This window comes from Protopterus annectens, chromosome 13.part0 (assembly GCF_019279795.1).
Source record: "Protopterus annectens isolate FY-2018-M chromosome 13.part0, PAN1.0, whole genome shotgun sequence".
In the NCBI taxonomy this organism is placed as follows: Eukaryota; Metazoa; Chordata; order Ceratodontiformes; family Protopteridae; genus Protopterus; species Protopterus annectens.
The window spans coordinates 286,117,828-286,136,123 of NC_056747.1; the positions used below are offsets into that span (position 1 = coordinate 286,117,828).

Below are 18,296 nucleotides of genomic sequence, written 5' to 3' on the forward strand. Positions count from 1 at the left end.
CTTGCCTCAGATGTCAGGAGCCCCCAAAATAGGAAGCAATTACATGGTGTGGAACACCTCCAGTAAAAAGTAAATACCATTGCCATAAGATATGGCCAAAAAAGAGCATAGGTAGGAAGTATAGAAAAGTCAGGGGGCTGGAGGGAGGGTAACCAGGACTGCAACAGTGAATACACTCGAACATCTACATTTATGGTAAGTGTACACAACTGTACTATGTTCTTCATGTTCACTGTTGCAGTCATCACACTTGGGTTGATTCCCAAAGCTGAGGAAGGGTGGAGGCAGTCAAGATGTATTAGGGCTGGCTAGCAGGCCTTGTAAGACTGCTGTAGCAAATCCAGCTCTGGATTTAGAAAAGATAGGCAAGTGGTAATGCTTGGTGAAGGTGTGTACTGAACTCCAGGTTGCAGCTTCCAGGATGTCTCTGGTAGGGACTCCCCTGAGAAATACTGTAGAGGTTGAGGAAGCCCTAGTGGAATGGGTTCTAATCCCCTGTGGGGTAGGTTTTCCATGGTGCTTGTAGCAGAAATGGATACAGTGTGCTATCCATTTGGAGATGGTTTGCTTTGAAATGGCCTTGCCCTCTGCCCCTGTAGCAAAGTTGACTAGCAGCTGGTCAGATTTTCTGAACGGTTTAGTCCTGTCAAGGCACAACCTAAGCTGTCTGTGCACATCCAAGGAGTGTAGGATCCTTTCCCCTTTATTCTGAGGATTAGGAAAAAAAGGTTGGTAAATGGATGGATTGGTTTAAAGCCACACTGGATACCACCTTGGGCATAAACGATGGCTTAGTCCTGAAGGAAACCCTGTCCACATGGAAGATAATGAAGGGTTCCACAGCCATAAGGGCCTGCAACTCAGACACTCTTCTTGCTGAAGTGATGGCTAGAAGTAAGGCCATTTTCCAAGAGAGGAATTTTAACTCTGCTGTAGTAGCAGGCTCAAAAGGGGGAAGCGTGAGCTTCTCTAGTACAAAGTTAAGGTCCCAGACAGGAGTGGGAGCTCTCCTCAGGGATCTTAAATTGTTAGCTCCTCTCAGGAACTGTTTGACCAGACGGAGAGAAAAAGAGGGGTGGGCTCAGTATTGTAATGAGCTGAGATGGCAGAGGCATGAATCTTAATGGATGAGAAGGATAGGCCTTTGTGAAGCAGCTCTGCTAGATAATCTAGGATTTGAGGTAAGATGGGCACGGCTATGTCCTTTCCCTGAGACTGGCTCCAAGAACAGTATCTTTTCTGAATAGGATTTCCTAGTACTAGGCCTCCTGGCCTCAAGGATGACATCCAGCACCTGTTTGCTGAGGGTTGCTGGTGATGTATTCAGGGAATAAGACAGGCTGCTAGGTTCAAGGTTTGCAGCTGAGGATGCAAAATCTGGCCCCCCCAGAGAGGGGGTCTGATGCTGGTGCCAGGGTGGCACTGTTGTCAGACTGCATAAAAGTGGGTAACAGTGCTGGCGTGGCCAGTCTGGTGCAATAAGGATTGTCCTTGGCCTGTCCTGTTTTATCTTGAGTAGTACTTTCAAGAGGAGGGGCAGAGGGGGAAAGGCATAGACTGAGATGTTTTCCCATGTAAAGAATAGGGCATCCACTTTCCATGCTTGGCTGTGGGGAGTTCTGGTGCAAAATTTGCTCAACTGATGGTTCTGGGGGGAAGCAAATAGGTCCACCTCTTGTGTCCCCCACCTGTGGATTAGAAGCTTGAATGAATTGGGTTCCAGTTTCCACTCGTGCGGGTCCATTAGATTTCTGCTCAAGTCGTCTGCCAGTGAATTGAGCTTGCAGGTGCACTTGGTTGCTCAAGGCTGTGTTCCACAGAACCATGGCTAACCATGCAGAGTGGGTAGTAATGAGTTCCCCAATGCTTGTTTATGTACCACATAACCGTGGTGTTGTCTGTCTTTATCAAGTGTTGTCCTGGAAGGATAAGGTATTTGAAGGCTGTCAGAGCATTCTGTACAGCTAACATTTCTTTTTGATTGATATGCAGGTGCATTTGTCCTGGGCTCCATTTGCCTTGAATGCATTTGCCTGCCATGTCAGCCCCCCATGCATAGTCTGATGTGTCTGCTGTCACGGTTTGGGCGGCGGGGGATTGAGTGAAAGGGAGTCCCTTGTGGTTGCAGGCCTCTGCCCACCAAAGGAACTCTGTCCTTAAGAAAGGAATGATCAGAATCACCATTTCCAGGTCCTGAGACTGTTGACACCAGAGACTTTTTAAGTACCACTGAAGTTTCCTCGTATGCAATCTTGCATATGGAATTAGTAGAATGTATGAGGCCATAAACCCTAGGGCTTGCAGTATTTTTCTTGCAGATAGCTGGGTTTGGGTGGCCAGTAGTTTGAAGTAATTTGTCAAATAAACCTGCTTTTCTGGAGTGAGGAATGCCATCTGGGAAGTTGTGTTCAAGCTTGCTCCCAGGAATATAATTTCTTGGCAGGGTACCAGATGTGATTTATTTTCGTTGATGGTATATCCCAGAGAAGTTAGGAGTCTCTTTACAAATGTCAGGTGCTGAAGTAGCAATTCCTGACTGTCTGCCTGAATCGGGCAATCGTCCAAGTATGGGTAAATGTGAATGCTTCTCTGCCTGTAATATGCAATGGCTGGAGCCAGGCACTTTGCGAATACCCTGGGCACAGTTGATAAGCCAAAGGGAAGTGCAATGAACTGATAGTGCATAGAGCCTGCCCTGAAGCATAGATATTTCCTGCAAGATTCCCTTATGGGGATATGCAGATAAGCTTCTTTTAAGTCTAGGGTGACCAGCCAGGAGTCCTTGGTTAGCACAGGCAGCAGCTGTTGGAGTGTAAGCATTCTGAACTTTGGTACCACCAGGAAGGTGGTGAGAATTGACAGATCCAGGACAGGGTGCCAAGAGTTTTCTTTTCTGGGCACCAGAAACAGTCTGGAGTAGAAAACCTGTCCCCTTTGCTCTGCTGGAACAGGGTGAATAGCCCTGATACTGAAAAGAGAAAGTACTTGCTTTTGGGCCTCTGCCCACTGGTTTTGGGGAAGGTCTGGCAATCTGCTTGGGGTTGGCAGTGAATGGAAGTAGAGTCTGTATTCCTGGGATACAATGTTTAAGACCCAATGGTCCTGAGTAATGTATTCCCAGATTTTTGCATGCAGGGCGAGTTTTCCTCCTAGGGGTGCAAGTACTTGGGCATGGCTGGGAAGGATGAGGGGAAGTCTTTGTGAACTTTTTCCATAAGAGGGTGGCTTACCACTCCCTATTTTTGAGGTGGGAGCACTCCATTTTTTAGATCTGTACATACCCTGAGACTGTAGTTTTTGTGGTCTGTTGCCTTTGGGTTTGGACTGAGGCGGCCTGGGAGGGACTGGAAAGAACCAGTTCTTCGAAGGCCAACGCCTACTGAATCTAGGTGGCTGTACCTATAAGAAATCTTTAACAGTTTGCGTAGATTTAGCTTTTTCCTCCATCTTTTTAAGAACTTCTTCTGCTTTTGTGCCAAACATTCTTGATTTAATGGAGCATCTAGTAATTTTGCTTTGACATGGTCTGGCAAGATTTGTTCTTTCAGCCAACCATGCCTTCTCACAACAGACCCAGTGACAGCAGCCCTGCAAGATGCTTCTAAGGCATCAAAACCACACTGCAAGGTATGTTTACCAACTTGGTTTGCAGAATGCATTAACTCTTGTAAATCTTTATTTTCTGCACAATCAGGAATCAATATTTTTTGTTTAATTAGTTCCATAATAATGTACTTCAGCATGTGAAACTGGCAATTTAAAGCCTTGATGGCAAGAGTTGCAGAGGTACATACCTTCTTACCCAATCTATCTAAAGCACTAGAATCCCTGTCTGAAGGGGTAGGGTTTTTGGCTGTAGTAGCCTTAATACCTTACGTCCCTGGGAAATGGTCTCTGGATCTGGAGTAGGATTTGTAAAGAGAAATTTGTGAAAGTCGGGTACTCTGTAGTACCTGTAAGGCTTTCTAGGAGCTGGAAGTATCAGGGGTAAGACTTCCATGAAGACATCATCTACAATATCCAGGACAGGGGGTATAGCTAGAGGCCTGTGCGGAGGCAAGTCTAAAAATTCCCCCGAGTCTCTTTTTTTACTGAGAGTAGTCCTGGCATTCCCATTGGAAATGCTCTCTTAGGGTATGCAAGGTTTCACCGAAAGAAAAGTCCTCTGGAGGGGAGGCAGAGGGAATGGAATCCTCTGCATCTGGATACTCATAGGTGGATAAGGGTATGTCCTAGTAATCAGAGGGGTCAGAGTCATCGGACTCATGGTCTGTAGAATCAGAAGGAAAATCCATTCTTCGTCTTTTAGAGGGGGAAGGCTGGCTTCTCCTAATTAAAGTAATAAGGTCTTCAGCCATTCTAAGCATTTGTTTCTGAGGCATGGGAGCTTGAGAATGAGCTTTGGTCGTCGGTTTCCTAGGCATAGTGCGAACTCTGGGCCTGAGAAATTTGGTAGTTTTAGTCAAAAACGAAGTAGTCAGTTTAATATGAACATTGGAAGGCCTGAATATACCCTCAGAAGCCGGTGCCTGCACAGCAACTCCAGACCCATCCAAGGTAGAGACATCCACAGGTTCCATAGTCGAAGAAGCATCTCGCAGCATACCGGACTCCAAATGGGTCTCAGTAGAGGCCTGCGAATCTGTAGAAGTGGGTATCAGGGGCTGCGAAAGCACCTGAGTACTGGCGGACTGGCGACTAGCTTAACGGAAGTATCGTTGGCAGTTTTGGACCTATGTGGTCTGTCTCTGTCTTTATCCTACAGAAGAAAATCTGGTAACCTTGAGCCACGGACCAAGAAAGGCACAAAGCACGTAGATTTAACGCAACTTTAATTGTTTAAAACAAAAGCGTTTTCGCCGTTAAAATATAGATAAAATATAATTATTCCGAAGTAGCTGCTATATTTTAACGGCAAAAACGCTTTTGTTTTAAACAATTAAAGTTGCGTTAAATCTACGTGCTTTGTGCCTTTCTTGGTCCGTGGCTCAAGGTTACCAGATTTTCTTCTGTTGGATTTGTTTTGTGCATTTCACTTTGTCTGTCTTTATCCTTATGTTTTTTCGGAAGATCGGTAGTCAGATGGCTTAATGAAGCCATTTTGGAATATGGAGAATGAGAGCGAAAGAATTTAGCGACAAAGATAATAGCCCGAAGACGAATAGTTTGGGCGTTGAACAAGGCACAAAACTGACAGCGAGGAATGTCGTGGTCTGGGCCTAAGCAGGTGACGCAGTAAGAATGAAAATCTCTGTGAGGTATTTGCTTTCCACAGGCAAGACAACTGTTAACTTTTTCTGACATCAGTTAGAGCAAGAAAAAAAGGATCCCCAACGGGGTACTTAGCTTTAGAAGACTTCAGGTTTGAAACTCAAAAAATGAAAATTTCAGGTAGCGGCCGACCGGCACTTAACTGTGTCTGCTTCGGGTTCCCGTGCGGCAACAAAAGCTGATGTAATGGTGTTGGCTGCATGTTTTATACCCCTGACGTCATGGAAGAGGCGACAGCATCCGACCCAGAAATCCCAAGACTCTGGTATTCGGGCCAACTGAGGGCTACCTGCAGGCAGATAACCCAAGTGTGATGACTGCAACAATGAAACATGAAGAACATCTACATTACTAAACTGCATCAGCATTTAATGTTCTCGACTCCTTTGTTAGTGGAAAGCTACAAGACACAGATAGCATATTTGTGGGGAAGGGGGTATCACAGAAAGGCTATTGCTACCTTAGCAGTAACAAAGCATAACACAGGTAAACACTCTTGGCAAATTTAGCTTCCCTTGCTGACTGCTGAAACTTCAAAGGGTCTCAAACACCACAGCAGGGGCATTTCCCAACCCCTTTCTCCTATGAGAAGCAGTAACAGAGGCAAGCATTCTTGTTGAATTTAGCAGCATACGTTGATGTCTCCTTCCCTGACTGCTAGAAACTTGAATGGGTTTCTCAAAAACATTGACAGTGTAGCTCCCACTCCCAACTCCTTCAACAGAAAGAGAGTACCAAAGGAGGACAGTTCAGGTAAATTTAATCTAATAGAAATGCAATTTTATTAACATGCTTATAACCAAGCTGTACAGACTTAAAAGATCAAATAAAAACCTAAAGGAATAATACACTAATGCGATACAATTAACAGATGACAATAAAATTCCTTGCAAAAAGCATTGCTCGTTCTAAACATGTCAGTGTAAAAAGGTGCATCATCAGAAAGTTCTAAAAAACCATTGAGGGGATTCCCTCACACTGGGAAAAAGAGATGTAGTGCTGGAGAGAAAAGAGACGAAAGAATGAGCACCAAATGTTAATCAATCTGAGAACCTCTCCCAAGCAGGGAGACAGCAACGACCAAATGAAGCTTTAGGGGATCAGTTGCACCCAGATTACATATGGCTAAATGCACTATCGCTAGAACTCTGACAGTTATCCAGAACCAAGGCAACAGCCAGTGGACGAGGTTAACTAAGAGTACCTCTATGGAGGTCTGCACTACTGGCCAATCAGTCTTAGGACAAGTTTACTCAATGACAGCTATGGAGCAGGTGCCATCTGTTAGTCATCATCCAAAACCGCACCAACATTTTTCTACAAACTTAAGCTTATCACCACTACAAACTATTTTAGGTTTAAAAGCCATGCAGTTGAAACTGCTTAAGGTGGCAAGACTGGCAATGGCCCTCATCTTGGAAATGCCAAGTCTCGGGTGATTAGCAGTCATCCAATTTTGGATTCATACCAGGTCATCATAAAAGGGGTCTGCAATAAACATTCTGTCCTGCAAGTTGCATATCAACCAGTGACAGACAAATAAACTCCCCCGACTATGACCCAAGCAACCAAAGCACAAACCACATCTCAGATGCTTGATAGCAGAGAGAATGAAAAGTTAATCAAAAGCAAGGGAAAAGACAGGAATGTTTTTTATTTTGTAGTACGGCACTGCAATGATACTTTTATGGGCAGTTCTTGACTACAGAGTAGTGTTTAGCTGTACAGAATTGAACTAAAATACTTTCTTTTAATCTGTTTACCATCCTGTTAAAGCAAAACCTCAGAGCTTCACTTCTTGGTTGCTGCAATTAGCCCCCCCCCCCCAAGCTTTTATCAAGAATGCCCTCTTCTGCACATATACTTTCAAAACCTTTGCAGCAAGAAGATCTTGTAGAACTGATCTACCATTAAAATTCCAAGAATATTAGAGACACTCCCGTCAGCCTACTGATCTCCTTGCTTCTGTTTTCTTTCTGTAGCCTGGTTTAGTCCTAATGGGCTTCTCTCACAGTAACTTGTTATTAATTTAAAAATTACACTATTACAGTACTTACTGTTAAATATCATGGCATACACAATCAGAACAACTAAAGATTATAAAAATAAAGAAAGGAGGAAATAACTAAACAGGCATAAATAAATAGCCACCTCTAAAGAAAAAAATAAAACATATGATCATAGGAGGTTACTGGGCGGCCACGGTGGTGCAGCGGTTAGCGTTGCCGCCTCACAGCAAGAGGTTCTCCAGTTCGATTCTCGGCTGGGGTGCCTTCTGTGCAGAGTCTGCATGTCCTCCCTGTGGTCACGTGGGATTCTTCCGGGTGCTCCGGTTTCCTCCCACATCCCAAAGACATGCAGTAGGTGCATTGGACACTCTAAACTAGCCTTAGGTGTAAGTGTGTGCATGTGTGTGCCTTCTATGGAAGGTTTGGTGCTGGGCTGGCAACTCGACACCGTAAAATTCCACTGCCAATCATGAGTGGACAAATGATCCACTGTGGCGACCCCTGACCGGGAAAAGCCGAAAGAAGAAGATGATCATAGGAGGTTACTAGGCTAATGGCCGTGGGGCCCTTACAAGCCTAGCCAAGAGTTTATCCCCCCCAAAAAAACCTCAGTCAACACCTGTCACCCCCGTCAGTGAGGGACACAGGTGGAACCCCTGGACAAATTTGTGGTTTCCTATCCACTCATCAAGGCTGCACTTGAACAGGGTCAGTGAGGTATAGGATCATGGGACAGACCACCATACATTCTTTATAGAAGTCACTGTCTGAAAATAAACTAAAATGCCTTAAACAGTACATCCACCAAAAATGTACTACACATGCTGATGAAAGATGAGCTTTCCAGTTTTCTAGAGTGCATCTCTTATTAGCCACAGGTATTGTAACCTGTGTTTTTCTACCATATGGGATCAACATGCCCAGTAGATAGTTATCAGCAGTTTGAGGAACATACATTTATATCAGATTAGTTACTGCTGGTAGAAAATCAAGAATTTAAGTTATAATTCATTCCTACTCAGACTAAAATAAGGTTAGCATATATAACGGATTGCAATGTTAACATTTGGGTCAGTGTTGAACCCTACCTTCCACAACCATGAGGAAGCGTACCAAATACTTTACAGAATCTTACACTAAATCAAAGCATTATGAGTAGACACAGCAAGAGGTTCTCTGGTTTGAATCTAGGCTGGGGTGCCTTCTGTATGGAGTCTGCATGTCCTCCCTGCTGTCATGTGGGTTTCCTCCGGGTGCTATGGTTTCCTCCCACATTCCAAAGACATACATTGGGTGGATTGGACACACAAAATTGGCTGTAGGTGTGCACGAATTAGTAGTGCGAATGAACTACCATGGCAGAGCTAGCCACCCAGTGGTGTCAACCTTGGTTCGAGATGACTCTCACTGAGAAGTGACACCCTGACCCCATATGCAAAATGGGAAAAGGGGTTGAGGGTGGATAGATGGTGAAAAGGAACCACATCTACAAAACACAAACTTCAAAAATAATTCTGAAAATGAATCAATGTTGCTTTCTTACATTTCTGTAAGCCAGGACACTCGTGCCCCTTTTCATTGTAGTGACTGATCTTATGAACTAATTAGTTTTCTTTCAGTTGAGAATCAAGTTTTGTAGTTGCTTCTTCACCAGTGGAAATAAATAGTGTCAGTTTAATCTGTATCACTGCAATAAGCAGTAGTATTTCTTTCTTGAATCATGAAATCCTAGCTACTAGTTAAGGAACTGTGGGTCTGGTAAAAAAATATTGGAAGATAAAATAATTCACTAGTTTGTTTTTCATTAGGTTTGTCATTAGACTCGGTATGAGTGAGGTAGTCAGTTTAAAGCAACATGTCCCACTGCCCACAGTAAATGCAAGTAGGATAAAAAATGTTCTGTGTTTGCCAGTATGTCCAGATATTTAGGCAAAAGCACCAGTAATGAAGTGAAACTGCATTAATTAAAATAAAATAAAAAAGTTAATTTTGTGGGTTTTCTTTCTTTAGTGTATTCTCTGATACAGGCTTCAGGCTGCAACGGTTCTTTTGTTAAGACTGGACAAGTTAGCTATGTTTTGCAAGCAGATTACTGTAACCTTTAGGGAGATGGTACCAGGCAGTTAGGAAGAGTACTACACAAGCAACAGTACAGGTGAGTGAGTGCGTGCATGCTTTTTTAAACAACTCAAAAGAACAGTAGAAACAACTGAAAAGAATAGCAGAAACTTAAAAGAAAGGTTATAAAACAGTTGTGGCTGTTTTAACATAATTTATTTTTTAATACTTGCTTGCTATTGCAGCAGAGTTGAGAGCAGATGTGTTTAAAAAACTCAGTTTAAAAATGTTGTGAGAGGACTGGAGTGTCTGTGCGACATTGCTCCATTCAGGAAGCACATCGGGAGTGGACTGAACCCACTAAGCAGGAGTCCAAACCAGCCACCAGCAGCACACTAATAAAATGGTGAATGGGACTCCTTTTTTTCTTGCAGGAGTGGAATCAGAATCATGGATTTTTTTTGGCAGTTTTGGGAGATTACTCTGTAGTGTGTAGCCTGCAAAACTACTGGAGAAGACATTTTGCTTCAGTGTGTGTGTGTGTGTGTGGGGGGGGGGGGGTAGTGGATATTCATTTAACTATCTGAAGGGGTTTGGGGTGTTAAAGTAATGTTAGTTACTTTGTATGCTGTTTAGATCAAATGCACCCTGCCATGGTTGGCTACTTAATTACTGAAAAAGCACTAGCACAACACTGGCCTTGCTAATACTGTCCTCTTAAATGAAACCTTTCATGTTGTTGCTCAAAGCAGGTTTATGCATAAACAAATGAATGACAGCCTTATCTGGAGGCAAGTAAAAAAGTTAATCTCTACACAAAAACACCAAGTGTGCTGGAAACGTACCTATTTAATTTTTGTTGGGCCCGACATTCGAAAGAAAAAGTGGTACCTTTTCTGTTCCTCCTTTGTTGGGGAAATATAGAAGAGCAATAATAGGTTCATTACAAAGCAGCAAAGATTTACTTTTTAAATACAAACTCGGTGAGGAACAGTTTTTATTCAGTTACTTTGGATGAAATTTCTAAGGACCTTCCTTACATCAAGAAAGTGCTTAAATTTGACTTTAACCCAAACTTGGAAGGCAAAGAATTTAGTAGTACTTACTTGGTGACAAACCACAACAATTTACATTCACAGGGCTGCTGTGGGTATAACTAGAGGTGCTTGGTAAAGGTGTCAGATGTTTGGAGTTGACAAGAGTCAACAAAGAATTCCAGATGGAAGGTCCAAGAAAAGTGAAGGTCCTTTCGGTAGACACAAGGGAGGGATACGTTTATAAGGAGAGGTGTACAAGGACTTGAGGGACCTGCTGTACTTTCTGCAGCACAGGATCTTCGCAAGGGATTGCAGTGGTCTAAATGAACAATTAACAGGAATATGTACAAGACACAAAGTCTTTGTGAAATAGTGAGCTAGCCCACCTGCTTAATAAAGTCAACATTGGTTAAGCTTCTTGCCAGCACCAATTATTAATTCATAAATTTGATTCCGTATTGTTTGGACTGCAAAATCTTTGGATGAAGTGGCCCCAATCACAGGAAGAGAGTACTGAAGGACGGGTAGAAATACTACTTTCCCACCTGAGCAGTGCTCTTGAGTTATTTAACAGGTGGAACACAAAACAGAATCTGTACAGCAATGATGTAATCTTATAACAAACTGCAGGTATGAAAGGAAGAAGTGAAGGGTGTAGCTAGACCTTACGATATTTATGGACATAAATGTTTAAGAGAGTCCTAAACTGAGTCTCTAAATTTTGAAGAATAATGGCATGAGCTAAAGCCAAACACCATTCAATCTGTATTGCTGAGATGGACTTTTCCACCCATGTTTTCATACAACTGTCACAGCTGTGCCAATGAAGTGTTGTGTGATCTGTATATTGCTTCAGGTGAGCTGCCAGTCTCTCATGAGACTGTCATCTACGTATACAAGTTTGTTGTTTGTATTTAAGTAGGAAAGAAGGCAATGATGCAGCTCATGAACATTAACTGTCCAAGGACAGACACTTGGGAAATGCCAGGCAGGGTAGGGTGGAGGGTTGAAAAGAGTGTGAGAGAGCAATCTGTCATGCAGGTGACCTAAGAAACCACTTAAAATGTAGATTAAAACCACGAAGTAAGCGCTCTTTGATAACAGGAGGATGATTCACAATACCAAAAATCACGGACAGGTCGATGAAGATGGTTACACATGCATCAACTACAAAGGGAGTAATTTCAGCTAAGAAGGTGAGTGTTAGTACTGTGGCCTTTTCTGAAGCCATGGTGGTGGCTAGTGTGGAGGCCACAGGATTCTATCTGCATATAAAGGATGAAGAAAGCAGCTTTTTCAAGGATTTTGGCCAGGTGAGATATTAAGTCTGTAAGCTGAAAGAGGTCTAGTGTTATACTGGAGACAAATTTAGGGACTGTGAACAGCATCATCATCATCCCACTCCCCTTTCCTCCATCTTTTTACAATGGGTCAGGGCTCCATGTCAACTGTTGCCATCTCCTTCAGTTCTGTTACCACCTCTCCTGATTCAATGATCACTTCCTACCACTTTTGACAGTCATGCCTGACTGTCACAGGTATTCTCTCACACAATCCATTCATCTCTTTGCTGGCTTTCCACATTTCCTCTTACCTTCTTCCTCCTTGTCCCAAATCATCTTCACCAAATTGCCTTGTGCTTTCCTGCACATGTCCAAACCTCCATTACCTATTCTCTTTGACCTTCTCTGCAAATGGAGCTACTTGGGCCTCTTCTCTGACATAAACATTTGTCTATCCTTCAGTGTGCATACTATCGCCCATCTCAGGTACTTCATCTCCATCACTTCTAGCTTCCTCAACTGCTCTGCTTTCAGTGCCCAGGTTTTTGTACCATACAACAGTACTGGCTGCACCAATGTTTTGTACACTTTACTTTTCAGCTTCTTTAGCATTCTTCTGTTATATACTACCCATGGCATTCTGTACCAGATGACTGCAGCCCCTGTGATTCTACCTCTGATCTCCTCAACTACCCATCCTAACATACCTGAAGCTGTTAAACTGTTCCACTATTTTCCTTCTCTCTCACTTTTCATCTTCTTCTGCTTTCCTCCAATTGCTACCATTACAACAGTGTTCTCTGTACTCAGTTTCATACAGTGTGCCTTCAATTTTGCAGTGCATTCCTCTATTTGCTGAAATTCTTCTGACACATCTGCATACAGCGGCTTTATCTGTCCCCTCCAACATGTCTGCTAATGTAATCCATCACCAGTATGAGCAGCAGTGGCTACAAAGTTGAACTGTGATACTCCCTCGCTCTCAACCGGAACCCTTCTGAGAGTCCAAACACTATTTGTACTGGTGTTATCAGTGCCTTCTACATTGATTGCACTAATTATATCAATGTCTGTGGGACTTTATCACAGTTCTGCCCAAATCAGCTTCCTTGGGACCCTGTTATATGCTTTCACCAAGTCTAGGAATGCTCAGTTTCTAATCTTCTTCTCAACTATTTGTCTCACAGGAAACATCAGGTCTGTTGTGCTGCATCCTGACCTGAATACAAACTGTTCATCTCCCCGTATTAATTTCTACTACTCTATGCATTCTTGTATTAGTCACCCTCTCCAGAACTTTCATACAGTGTGACAGGATTTTTATACCTCTTTAGTGCCCACAGCTGTGAATATCCCCTTCTGCTTGTATAATGGCACTAGAATACTTATTCTGCAGTCATCTAGGATGTTCCTGTATTTCCATACTGCAGTAAGTACCCAGCTGTGCCCTTTCTCTGCAATTCACCAGATCTTGATCATATCTACTGTGACCTCATGTGAGCCTGCTGCTTTCCCTGACTTCACTTTCTTTAGTGCTGTTCTTACTTCTTCTAGGGTGGGCTTCTCCTCTTCTTTCACTGTAGGCTGCATGGGGCAGCACAGTTTCTGTGTGTTTTCTTCATTCAGCTGTTGCTAAAAGTACTCTTCCATCTGCCTTTGATGTCCTGTGGACTGGTGAGCAGGTTGTTGCTGGCATCTCTTATGAATGGTATCCAATGACTTTCTTCTTTAGTTATTTATTTGCTTTTGTTTACTGGGAAACTCTGACAGTGACTGCATGCCCATTTTCAAAAGAGGTCCAGGGAGAAAAGTTCTAGTAACAGATAGAAGATACAAAAAGAGAAGTACTTGCACACTGTTACTTCAAATACTTTTACAAAGTTTACAGAGCAAGTAACTCTTGACAAAGAAATGTAGAGTTAAAAAAGTTTTCATAAGTTAGCAAACTGTTAACTTTTGTGTTACTACAAGTGGAAGACAATACAGTGTTTGGTTAATAAAGGGTAATACCTATGCAGAGAGAACTACATGTGCAAACTAGGTAGTTCAGATTATGGTGAAAGAAGACAGGATCAGAGGTGGAGATGGTTAATAGGTTATGTATGGGGAAAACTAGTGAGAGGAAAGTGACAGCGGATGTAAATTTAAGGAAAAACTATACAGGGAATTGGAGGGGCATTTTAGTAGTACAGAAAAGATGGAAAAAGAAGGTAAAAGAAAAAGTGGAAATCAACCTGTGTGTGAAGTACAGCTACACAGGTTGCCTTTCCTCAGGTGATCTTCCAGTGCAGCTTTGATAATTTTTATATTAGGTCAAGAGTCTTGATTATTATTTAGAAAGTTGCCCCATGCTTTAGAGATGCTGACCAACTACAGGGAGACACCATATGAGTTACTGAATTTGCTGGACTATGACAGTTTATGTCCACTGCAGTGTATGTTTCTGTTTGGTACATGACAATTGATAAAGTTGGTCAGTGAGGGTGTATTAAGTGGGCGTTGTAGTATCTTGTGTGCCACGAGTAACTAGATAGAGAGATTTACTGGGGGGGTTTAAGGCTATGCATTGGTGGGAGTGGATTGTGAGGCTGCATGCAATCTTTACAAATTTTATTCTAACATTGCGCAAGTTTATTTCTGGTGTAAGAGAGGAGTCTTGTAGATATTGCGGAGACATATAGGAGGGAAGGAAGGAATGAGAGAGGTTGCTGTTATTCATTTTATTGGTATTTTTGCGGGGAGGGCTTAAAAGCAATTGAGATTTTTTTTAACCAGTTTTCCATACGTGAAAGCATCTTGTGGGATGATTCCTAGGGTGGCTAGACTGCTTGCTGAGGTTTTGATTCTTTGTGCAAGTTGTTAATGATGTTGAAAAGTATGGGTCCTAGTACGGAGCCCTGAGGGACACTTGTTATGATTAGGAGAATAGTAGAGTAGGAGTCTAACAGTTTTACAAACTGGGACAACTGATATGGTAGCTAGTGAGCAATTTAATAGTGGAAGGAGCAAGGCCACTAAAATGGAGTCTGTGTAGGAGAACTTGGTGTGAAACTATATTGAAGGCTTTCAGCATGTTAAGGAAAAGAGTGGAGAAGATAAGGCCTGAATTTCTGCTCTGATTAACTGCATCAAGGAAAATCTAGTAAGGCTGCTGGAGTATGAGCAAACACCATGCTTAGTTGGAGAGGGTAGTTGGTTTTCTAACAAAGGTTAGAAGTTGTTGATGGATCCATCTGGAAAGTGGTGGGAGGATTGCTATTGGGTGATAGTTCAGTACATGTACCACCTTTGTGAAGTGGGATTATGTAGGAAGCTTTCTATAGGGAAGGAATGCAGTTTTCCGTTATGGATCTAAGGATGGATAAATGGGTAATATACCATCAGCAACTAAGCTAAAATACTCTGCTGGCAGGTTGTCAAGTGCCAGTGTTGTGTCTCAAGTTTTTGAAAGCATTTTTGATGGTATTGGCTTGGATTGCTTTCAATGTGTGTTGAGGTTCATGGTTTGGGTTTTGGGGGGGATAGGGATGTTGGGCTTGGATACTTATTGGGGGGAGTAAAAATGGTACAGCATATGAAGTAGCTACTGGATTTATCATCTATGTCTCTGTTAGGTTCAGATGGAAAGGGGCTTGGAGTGTGTTTTATGCCTGGTTTCAAGAGGTTGTTTTACATTTTGCTAGAACTGCTTGGTGTTTTTTGTATGTGTGGTCTAGTTAGTGGAGAAGAAGTTCCGTTTATCTTTAACAACTTCTGCCTTGGAGTGATTTAAGACAGCTCTGTTTCTAGATTTGTATGAGTTTTGTGTCACAGTTTCCAGACTTTGTCTCAATCTTTCATTGGTAGGTTAGTTTGACAGGTTAGCCAGAGGGCAGCATTCACTTTTACACTTATATATTTTGAGTCTTGCTGGTTTAGTATGGTGAGAAAAGATATACAAGAGACAGCTTTGTCTAGTAGAAGGTATCTCGGTGGCTCCCATTTACATTACTTGATGGCATCAAAGATGGTTTTATCAAAATCTGTTAGGTTTTTACATAAAGTGAAGTGGTTTGTGGGGCTTATGATAACCTTGGTTGATGTAATCAGTGGTGATCACACAGTGCATATGGGAGAGTGATACCTAGTCTGATATTTTTCTGGCCTGGTTGAAAGTATGCAGTCTGAAATGGATGCTGTTTTTTGGATATTGTCAGTTCTAGCTAGTTTATTGATCATTTGGGTGAAGTTGAAGAGGTTAGTTTTGTGAGTGGGAGGGAGAGTTACTTGCATTAGTGGTCTAGTTTAGGTCACAATGTAGAATGGTTTCTTGACTGGTTGTACAGGATAATAGACTTCGGACATTTTTGATTGTAATAGCACTGTTTGGGGAAGAAAGCATGGGGATCCAACAAATCATGGAGAAAATAATGCTTTTCGAAGTCAACAATCAGAGAACATACAACTAGTTCTCCTTTACTAATGGACAATAATACCACAAGAAATAACAAGTATGCAAAAAATATAAAGTCTGAAGATGCATTAAGTTTTACAGTCGGGGCACAATCAAATAAAGAATATTAGAGAACAGCTCAATGGCTTGGGAGTGCCTTCTGTGTGGAGTCTACGTGTCCTCCCTGCAGTTGGGTAGTGTTCGAAAGACGTGTGTGCGTAAATAGGCGTGCCTTTGTTGAAGGTTGGGCATCGCGCTGGCACCTCAGTGTTTCGTAAAAATCTACTGCCAATCATTAGTGGACCGGAGTTCCGCTGTGGCGACCCCTTACCGGGAAAAAGCCGAAAGGCAAACAAGAGAACAGCTCAACTGCTGTTAAGACAATAACAATAGTCCAACAGCAATATTAAAGGGGGAAATTAAGTTTTGTCTTAGCTTGGACTTGAAACTTCTTCTGTGGGATTCAATTCTCAAAAACACTTAAACTAGAAAAAAATTGCGATTTAAATTTGTTTCTTTATTTTACAATTGTTGACCGGGATAGTCTAACTGGATATATGTCCATTTTCAGTACAGTCCCGGGGAGATAAGCTCCAAGAGATTAATAGACTACTATCATACAGGTACAAGTTGTTATACAGTTAAATACTACAAATTTTAAACAGTTCAGGAATCTTCACAGTTTATACAAAAACATGTTACAAGCATTAGATAAGATATTTTAGACTTCATGTACAAGACTTCATTAGTAACTAGAAAGTAATTATTAAACACATACATACTTCAAGTTTCAACAGTTCAGCAAAGCTCACAGTTTAAACAATACTTGTGGCCTGCCTTAGGTAGGATGCTTTAGAATTATATGCAGAAGAATTTAACTAGGTATTTTAAATTATCTCTGTTAGGATAAGATATGTTTTTGTCAAGGACAGACCTTGATCTAAAAAGACACAGAGCAGGAATTAGGTCTTAAGAGACTGTATTTGGGATATAGTATGAGATTAGTCTGGATTTGTACAGGGACATAACCAATGGGATTTAAGATAGAGTTTCAGATTGTGTTTAAAAAGTGTAAATGAAGACAGTGATGCAAGTTCATGGGGAAGTTGGTTCCAATACTTTCCAACTGCATTTGAGAACAGAGCATCTCCTGCCATGTTATTAGATTTACATGTTGATACAAGTAGTTTATTAGATGAGCGTAAAGTTGAAAGGTTCTTATATTGGGTAATGAGACTAGCAAGTATTGGGGTATTGGTAGGTTGGAAAAGGGTTTTGTGCGCAATGGTGTGTTGTTTAAAGTGAATTTGATTCAGAAGCTCTAACCAGTCTAATTGTTTCAGATTATGGCAGTGATGGGTCCTAAATGAGGAAGCAGTAGCAAATCTGGCAATGCTATTGTAAGCGTTGGCTAGCTTATTAAGGTTATTTTTTGACAAGTTAGTATATATGGAAGAAACACAGAGAAGTGTGGAGCGAAGGTGGGAATAGGCAATAGTGGTTCTGGCTAGTGGGGAGAGAAAGGGTTTTATCCTATAGAGGGAGCCTAGTTTCCTGTTGACAGTTTTTATGGTATTGTTGATATGGGTTTCAAAGTTCAGGTTATCAACGGTTACCCCTAGAAGTTTAGTTGTTGGATCGGGACATATGAGTGTACCATTACTGGATAAGACTGAAAAGTTAATTGGGAGTGATTTACGGGTAGGAGTGAAGAGGAGGAGTTTGTTTTTTGGGGGTTCAAGAGGAGGCAGCGTTGTAGAAACCAATGTTCTGTTTTATTGAACATTGTCTGAGTTAGAGTCTGTAGTTGGGATTAAGATTTAGCTGAGCAGATTATTGTCAAATCGTCTGCATATTGTACAGAGTTAGTTAAAGGAATAGCTAGGTTGAGGTCATTGATAAATATTGAGAAAAGGAGGGGGCCCAATGTAGAGCCCTGAGGAACACCTAGGGTAACTGGGAGATGGGATGAGAGGTTGTTGCCCCATAGCACTGCCTGCTGTCTATTATCAAGGTAGGACTGGAACCATTTTATAGTGTGTCCAGTGAGAAGGATTTTAGAATACTGAGAAGTAAGTGGAGGTTGACCATGTTGAATGCTTTTGAAAGGTTGATGAAAAGTGCTGAGGATAAAAAATTGTTATTACGGTTTTTATTGATGCTGTCAGTGAAGGATAGAAGTGCAGTTGTTGTACTGTGGAAAGGC

At 42.0% G+C, this 18,296-nt stretch overlaps 1 protein-coding gene across 4 annotated transcripts in view; it reads right to left on the reverse strand.

Annotated features, from left to right (window-relative positions):
- The window catches only part of FKBP8 (FKBP prolyl isomerase 8), a 442,948-nt gene that overhangs the window by 53,688 nt on the left and 370,964 nt on the right, over positions 1-18,296 (reverse strand). The window lies entirely within an intron of this gene.